The 7,770-nt window shown below is 37.7% G+C and overlaps 1 pseudogene; it reads left to right on the forward strand.

The window, feature by feature from the left end:
- The first annotated feature begins 6,447 nt into the window (after positions 1–6,447).
- Positions 6,448–7,404, forward strand: LOC113903926 (annotated as a pseudogene).
- The last annotated feature ends 366 nt before the right edge of the window (positions 7,405–7,770 follow it).

The raw sequence follows: 7,770 nt of genomic DNA on the forward strand, positions 1-7,770 counted from the left end.
TGGAATAGCTCAACTAGAATTTTATCACTGCCGGGAGCCAGCGTGAGGAGCTCCACCCATGACAAAGGTCATGAGGAAGGAGGCTCGGCATACGCAGAGGCGGGATCAAGCCTCAGGAGTCCCCCTGGAAATTCTCGAGCATCTACCCACAAAACCAGAGTCTGCCTACTTTCTGCTTTGTGCTTTCACCTACACCTCTGACTTTACGGGGGGCTGTCCCCACTACCTCTCTCTGAAAAAAGAGTTAGCTTACAGCTCCAGTTAATAATTCCTGGGTGTGACAGTGTTTCAACCTACAAACTCCTTTGGAAGTCCTCTAGCCTGCCTGAATAGGTTTTTCCGGCCACATGTGATTGTTCAGAGCCTCCCAACTGTGAGAGGCAGGAGATGTTCTAAACTGTCTAAATACAGATTCCTTTGAGCAGTTAAAAGATTGATTAGAAATTGTATTGGTGAAGGGATTTTCACTTGTTGGGCCAATGTTTGCTGCTAAGTCTCCATATCCCTTACCTGCTGTGTCCCTGGCAGTGTATTGATTAATATAATTGGTGTAAATGGTAGCTTTAATGTTTGTAACCTGGGACCCTTGAGTTAATTCTTTTTCTTGTTATAGCCCACCACACCTTTGCTCTGTAGGAATGCAACTTTATCTAATGCTTTTGGAGGGTGGCGCTTGACTTATCACCTTTAGAGAAAAATAAGTTTTCTGAAGAAAGGGTCTTAAAATGTTAACAGGCCTCCGGGCCAGAAGATGATGCAAATCACCTAAACTTTTGCATATGATAAGTTTGCAGGAAGAAAGCCTGGCTTACTGCATGACTCTACCCCTTCCCCCATTATCCTCTATGCATAACTTAAGGTATAAAAACTACTTTGGAAAATAAAGTGCGGGCCTTGTTCACCAAAACTTGGTCTCCCCATGTTCTTTCTCTTACCTTCTGGCTGAATTATTCAGCCTCTTTTCTCCACTGAATTTCCTCACTGAGCTATCCTCATTCTATTACTCTTTATATCCTTAATTAATGTTTAATTAAGCAGTTGTTTCCTGATCCTCTCTGACGCCGTCCCCGCTTCGAATTCCCTGGATCCACCAGGGCTGGACCCCGGCAATAAAGTTATGATTCACACATTCTAAACTAATTAATCATTTTCAGGTTTTGCACTTTGTTGATTGAATTGTCTTTGCCTCTTCAACCAAATCCTGGGCTCCTGAAGGTCAGGAAGCAGGCCAAAGAATTCTATCATTGTACTTACACAGCGCTGGGTTCTAGATATTTGTAGCTGAAAATCAAATCCAGAAATCTTTGGTTTCTATCATAGAGGTTTCTTAGAACCTCTGTCAGAATCACCTGCGAAATCAGTTGAACTCACGGATATTTGGCAGAGAAACCCAGGAATGTTCATTTTAAACAAGCCTCTTGGAATATTCTTATGTACATGGATGTTTGGGAATTAGAACGCTGTCACATACAAATAAACACAATCCTAAGTACATGTTTCACACAAGGTATAGGCAAGATAGTAACAGCATCAAGTTTAAATAACATTTCCAGTCTTATTTCCTCCTCTAGCCCCTCCTCCCCTTCCTGTCTGAATCATCCTCCTGGAGCAAAATCTTAATCAAGTCCCCTTTCAACTAAAACCTTCCCAATTGTGAGACTATAAAACCCATGATCATAAGCTTATCCTTTAAGAATCTTTATGGCCCAGTTGCAATCAAAAGACATAACTTTTTAACTAAGAGCACAAATTCTGTGGCCAGAATGACTGAATTCAAATCCCAATGCCTCCAGTTTGAGTATGAGCTATATTAATGGGATGAAGAAAAAGTGTTGCATATAACTCTTATTGCTCTGTTTATTCAAATATCCATGCATGTTTTTTTGGTGCTATTTGTTACTTAAATGCTTGACAGAATTTACCATTTAATAGTATGGACCTGGGGTTCTCTTTGTGGGAAGATTTTTAACTGAAAATTCAATTTCATAAGAAGATAGAGGCTATTCATATTTTGTATTTCATGTTTATTTGTATGGTTCAAATGATTTTTCTACATCAACTAAGTAGTCAAATTTTTTGGAAGAAAATTCTACATAATACTCCCTAATTATTTTTTCTACATTGACAGCATCTGTAATGAAGTCCCATTTTTTTTCTTGAGTAGCAATTGTGTTATGATCTGTTATTTTTAATCAATTTATCTATCAGATGATTGATTTTATGTATCATTTTAAACATCAGAATTTTAGTTTTGCTCAATCCCTTATTTCTACTTCACTGTCCATTTTCTATTTTTGATCACCGTTCTCATCTTTTCCTCCTTCTATTTATTGTGAGATTAAAAACTGTGTTTGCTTTCTTATCTTCTTGTAATGGAATCACAAATCATCAAGTTTCTTCTCGTAAGTAAAACATTCAAGCAAGTAGGTGCTATTTTAAATAGAATGAGATATAAATGGAAAGATTACAAAGATGTTGACCTCATGAGTGACAAGTAGAAGTCTAAACTAGTCCTTAAGATTCCCCACCACTTGGTGCACACATATCTTCAACTAGCCATTCAATTACACATTAATCTGGGAGCTGCTGGCAAATAATTTCAAATTATAACTAGTTTTAAATCAGTTGATCATGAGAAAAGAAGACTATCCTTATTGGTGAGTCTCATATAATCCAATGATTTGTTAAAAACACTTGAATCCCTCTTTAAAGAGATGTGTGAATTATAAGAGGGTGTTGAAAGAGAGATTTTAAGTGTGAGAGTGACTTGAGAGGAGAAAACAAAGCAGATACCTAGGAGTGGATTCTAGGAACTGTGAATAACCCCAAAACAGATGTCAAGGAAACAAGACCTTATTCCTACAACTTCAAGGAACTGCATTATCCCAACAACATGAAATGAGCTTGGAAGAGAACCAGTTTCTAGATGAGAAACTTGATGACACTTTGATTTCAGCCTTGTGGTAACTTGAAAAGAGGGACCAGGTGTATTGTGCCTAACTTTGGGCATACAAAATTGTGAATTAATAAATGAGTATTTTTCAAGCCACTGAATCTGCAGCAGTTTATTATGATGAAATAGACAATTAATATACCACACAATTCAGCAAACCTATCAATTGCATTATCGAAAAATGTATATTCAACAAGTTTTAATAAAACAGGAAAACATTGAGATACAATAATAACTGCAAATGCCAGAATATCATATTTCTATTCAGTGTGATATTGAATATGTTTTTTTACAAATATAGATGTTCAAATAAGAAAACTTAGAGGAAAGACTTGAAATAAACATAACACTATGCTTGGTCTATGGGACAGTAATTGTGATTTTCTCTTTCTGAATTTTGGAATTCACATCTTCCATGATAAATATAAACAGGTTGATTGCTAGTGTTATTTTTCTAAGATGAGAAGATAAACATGCTCAAGCTTCCTATATGATTTAATTATTTAAATAAATTATATTTTAAACCATAAAATACAGGAATACAGGATTTTCTTTAACTTGTCTTGTTTGTAGTTCATGGAAAACACCCCAATCAAAATTCTCTGGGGTGTGAATCCCCAGGTCACTCAGGTAGACGTAAATATACAGCATGGTCCCTAAGTTTAGTTTGCAAGTATTGCTTACCCTTGAGAGTGTCTCTATTTTTTAATAAGAAAAAAATGTAATTTTCTTGATGACTTTACTGAAATATACTTTGGAAGAAGTTACAATACTCGTATTACAAGCTACCACAATTTTAATTAAATGTAAGTATTTTTTTAAATACTTTTCAAGATTCTTATTTAAATTAAAGAAGTCTTCAGTAAATCAGTCTATAAAGACTATATGGCTTCTGGTGAGTTGTGTAAGTGATTTACTTTAATTCTGATGTGGGAAACTTTGAAATTAACCATAATTTTGGCAGAGAAGCGCCTATGCAACCCCAGTAGCAATGAAATGGTACTCATTTAATTCATTAAAGGGTAAGAATACAAGATATTGAACTTATTTCTTATATCTTTAATATTCATGGGATGCATCTAGTTTTGAACTTTGCTTATATAGCTGAGTGATGTCCTTGGTGGACATTCAAGTAGTAGTTATTTGTTTTCAATTAAAAATAATTTTAAAAATAGGGAAATATTAAAAAGAGATCTATAAAACTGTAGAGGAATATGCCAGACTTTGCATTAATTTTTTTGAGTTTAAAATCATTCAGGTGAAAGCAAGTTGGAGCAGTACAGCAAATTTGAGTTCTGAATTAAACCCTAAAGTAGTCTGAAATATGTTGCCTGGTATTTGATATTAAAAGGTAATTATGCTTTTATATATCAAAATGTGTGTATTTTGTGCACAAAACTAAAATTCCTGCAGTGAGTAAAATGAAAGAAGTAGCTATCAAGCAATCTAGGTAATGCAGTGATACTGTGCATGCCAAGTCGCTTCAGTCCTTTCTGACTCTTAATAAACCACCCTATGGACTATAGCCCACCAGGCTCCTCTGTCCATGGGATTCTCCAAGCAAGAATACATACACACCTCCAGGGGATTTTCCCAGGGATAGAACCCGTGTCTCTTATGTCTGCTGCATTGGTACTTTAGTTCTTTTAGAGATCACAGAAATCCAGACAGAAGTGCTCAGTTTGCAGGTAATTTGTATGGAGATGATTTTGAATATGGGTAAGCATTTGAGCATGATTTTAAACTAAAATTGAATGAAAATTAGTCCTGAAGGATGGCTGTAGGTAGGCTAAATAAAGATAGCTGCTGAGTAGATGGGTGGTAGCTAGCAATAAAGATGGGAGTGTATTTTGAAGAATATGTTCATTTTGCCCTAATTACATTTTTCACAGCCTTAACCTTGGATGGAAAGAAAATCATAGAGATACAGACAAGGACAGGGAAAAATGGACAAAATGAAGTTTATCTCTTGATGGCTTGAGACATTAATGGAAATGTGCAGCTAAGAAGGAAACATTAGAAAATAAGTAAGTAAGAAAAAGATTTCCTCTGTGTATGCATTTTTTTCTACTTCTTAGTCACTATTTGCACCATTTCAGACTTTGTAAAATTATAGGCAGTGCTACATTGTAGAATATTTTGGGGTCAAATATTTCAAATTAAAAGTAAACATGAAAAACAACATTAGAAATACAAGAGAAGAAACTAAATTTGGTGGGGGCCATTTATTACATGTGAAATTAAAGTCTTAAATGTTTTAGAAAATAATTAAAGTTGGTCTTCCCTGATAGCTCAGCTGGTAAAGAATCCGCCTGCAATGCATGGGACCCCAGTTCGATTTCTGGGTCGGGAAGATCTGCTGGAGAAGGGATAGGCTACCCACTCAAGTATTTCTGGTCTTCTCTTGTGACTCAGCTGGTAAAGAATCTGCCTGTAATGTGGAAGACCTGGGTCCAATCCCTGGGTTGGGAAGATCCCCTGGAGAAGGGAATGGCTACCCACTCCAGTATTCTAAACTAAATTTGGTGGTGGGCATTTATTAATGTGTAAAATTAAAGTCTTAAATGTTTTAGAAAATAATTCACTAATTTAAGTTATATTTTATACATAACTGTGTAGTAAAAGCAAATTCTTAGAATTATATTCTATAGGTAAGGTTTCAGAGAGCTTAACTTGTCAGAGACATATTAATAAGTGACTGAGGTTAAATTTTAAGGCAAGATGACTTGATTAAAGAGTCTAGATTGTTAACAAGACATCATTCATATTCTCTAGGAGATACAATATGTGACTTTTTACCAAGGTTTGGCCAGTTGGTGAAATCATTAAGGGAATGTAAACCTGAGGCTTCTCTGATGAGGTGGGTGCTGAATCTCTCAGTTGTGTGACTGGTGACTGGCGACTCCAGGTTCCTCTGTCATCAGATTTCACCAGCAAGGATACTGGAGTGGGTTGCCAGTTCTTTCTCCTGGGGATATTCCTGACCCAGGGGTTGAACTCATGTCCCTTGCATCTCCTGCACTATCAGGAGGATTCTTTACCACCGCACTACCTGGGAAGCCTCTCTCTGATTGGAGAGCACTAAGGAAAAGTGAGAGAAAAACAGGACATCTTGAGCAGTTAGAATGGCCTGAACAAACATAAGAATTTGCAAGTGCAATCAACAAGTTCAATTAAATGAAGCTAAAGAAAGGAATTCTCCATGTGGAGAAAAGGGAGACAGAGCTGGGAGAAATTCAAACAAGGACGTATTCTGAGTCACCGTGACACTCAGATCTTCCCAGTCCATCCTCTCCTTGCCTCTCCATCAGAAGCTGACTTGCAGTCTCCACACCTGTAGACACACATTATACCATTTGGGCTCCACCTGTCTTATTCGTATTCCTGGGAAATCCCAGACTTCCCCACTGCAGACCAGTCCCCTGTCCAGGCTAGGGGAAAAAAAGATACCCTCTATTTCTGTCATGTCTGGTTGCTTAGGGTGAACTCTGGTTTTCTCTGGCAGAAACCATAGTGATGGATGAGAGAAATCAGAATCACCTTCATCCTCTCAGGCTTCTCAAAATACCCACAGCTCCAGGTGCCCCTATTCTTGGTCTTCTTCACTGTCTATACAGTCTCTGTGGTGGGGAACCTGGGTATGACTGTGACCATCAGAATCAATCCCAAACTTCACACCCCCATGTAATTCTTTCTCAGCCATCTCTCCTTTCTTGATTTTTGTTACTCTTCTATAACCACACCCAAAATTTAGAGATCTTGGTTGTGGACACAAGGACTATCTCCTACATGGGTTGCATGCTGCAGTTCTTCTTTGATTGCACACTTGTGATTACGGAGATGTTCATGTTAGCAGTGATGGCCTATGACCGGTTTGTGGCTGTTTGTAACCTCCTGCTCTACACAGTTGCTGTGTCTCCTAAGCTCTGCAGCCTCCTGGTCACTGGAACTTACACATGGGGTGGAACGTGGTCCTTGACAATCACATGTTCTCTTTTGGAGCTGTCCTTCCAGGGTTCTAACGTCATACATCACTTTGGCTGTGAGCATTCTGCAATCGTCTCTGCCTCTTGTTCTGACTCTTACTTCAGTCAGATGACATGTTTTATCATTTCTACTCTCAATGAGGTGTGTTGCCTCCTGATTATTCTCACCTCCTATGTTTTCATAATTGTCACATCATCAAGATGCCTTCAGCTGGTGGACTCCTGAAAAGCCTTCTCCACCTGTGCCTCCCACCTGACTGCCATCACCATTTTCCATGCGGTCATCCTTCTTCTCTACTGGGTACCCAACTCCAGAAGCTCATGGCTCTTCATCAAAGTAGTCACTGTGCTTTTCACAGTAGTCATCCCCATGCTAAATCCCCTATCTACAGCCTTAGAAATAATGATGTGAAGGAGACCATCAGAAAATTAGTCAACACTAAAATCTTTTCTCACCTAATGTAATTTTGAATGAGAAGAGAGATAGAGGAGAGCACTTTCTTAAATGTACTTTACACAGTGTGTTGATGGTTATTACATTTTTCTTCAAATGTGTGCTTATTCGCTGATTAGTGTGATCTTTGAGACCCCTTCTCTGTCCATGGGGAATCTCCAGGGAAGAATACTGTAGTGGGAAGAGTGCCATGCTCTCTTCCAGGGGATCTTCCCAAGCCATGGATGGAACTCATGTCTCCTGAAGTGCATGTTGATTCTTTAGTGACTGAGACACAATGGGATACAATCTATATATACATATAGATTGTGGATACAATATATATATTGTATATATATATGTAGATACAATATATATACAATATATACATTATTATA

The sequence above is a fragment of the Bos indicus x Bos taurus genome, chromosome 14 (genome assembly GCF_003369695.1).
Source record: "Bos indicus x Bos taurus breed Angus x Brahman F1 hybrid chromosome 14, Bos_hybrid_MaternalHap_v2.0, whole genome shotgun sequence".
NCBI classification, from domain to species: domain Eukaryota; kingdom Metazoa; phylum Chordata; class Mammalia; order Artiodactyla; family Bovidae; genus Bos; species Bos indicus x Bos taurus.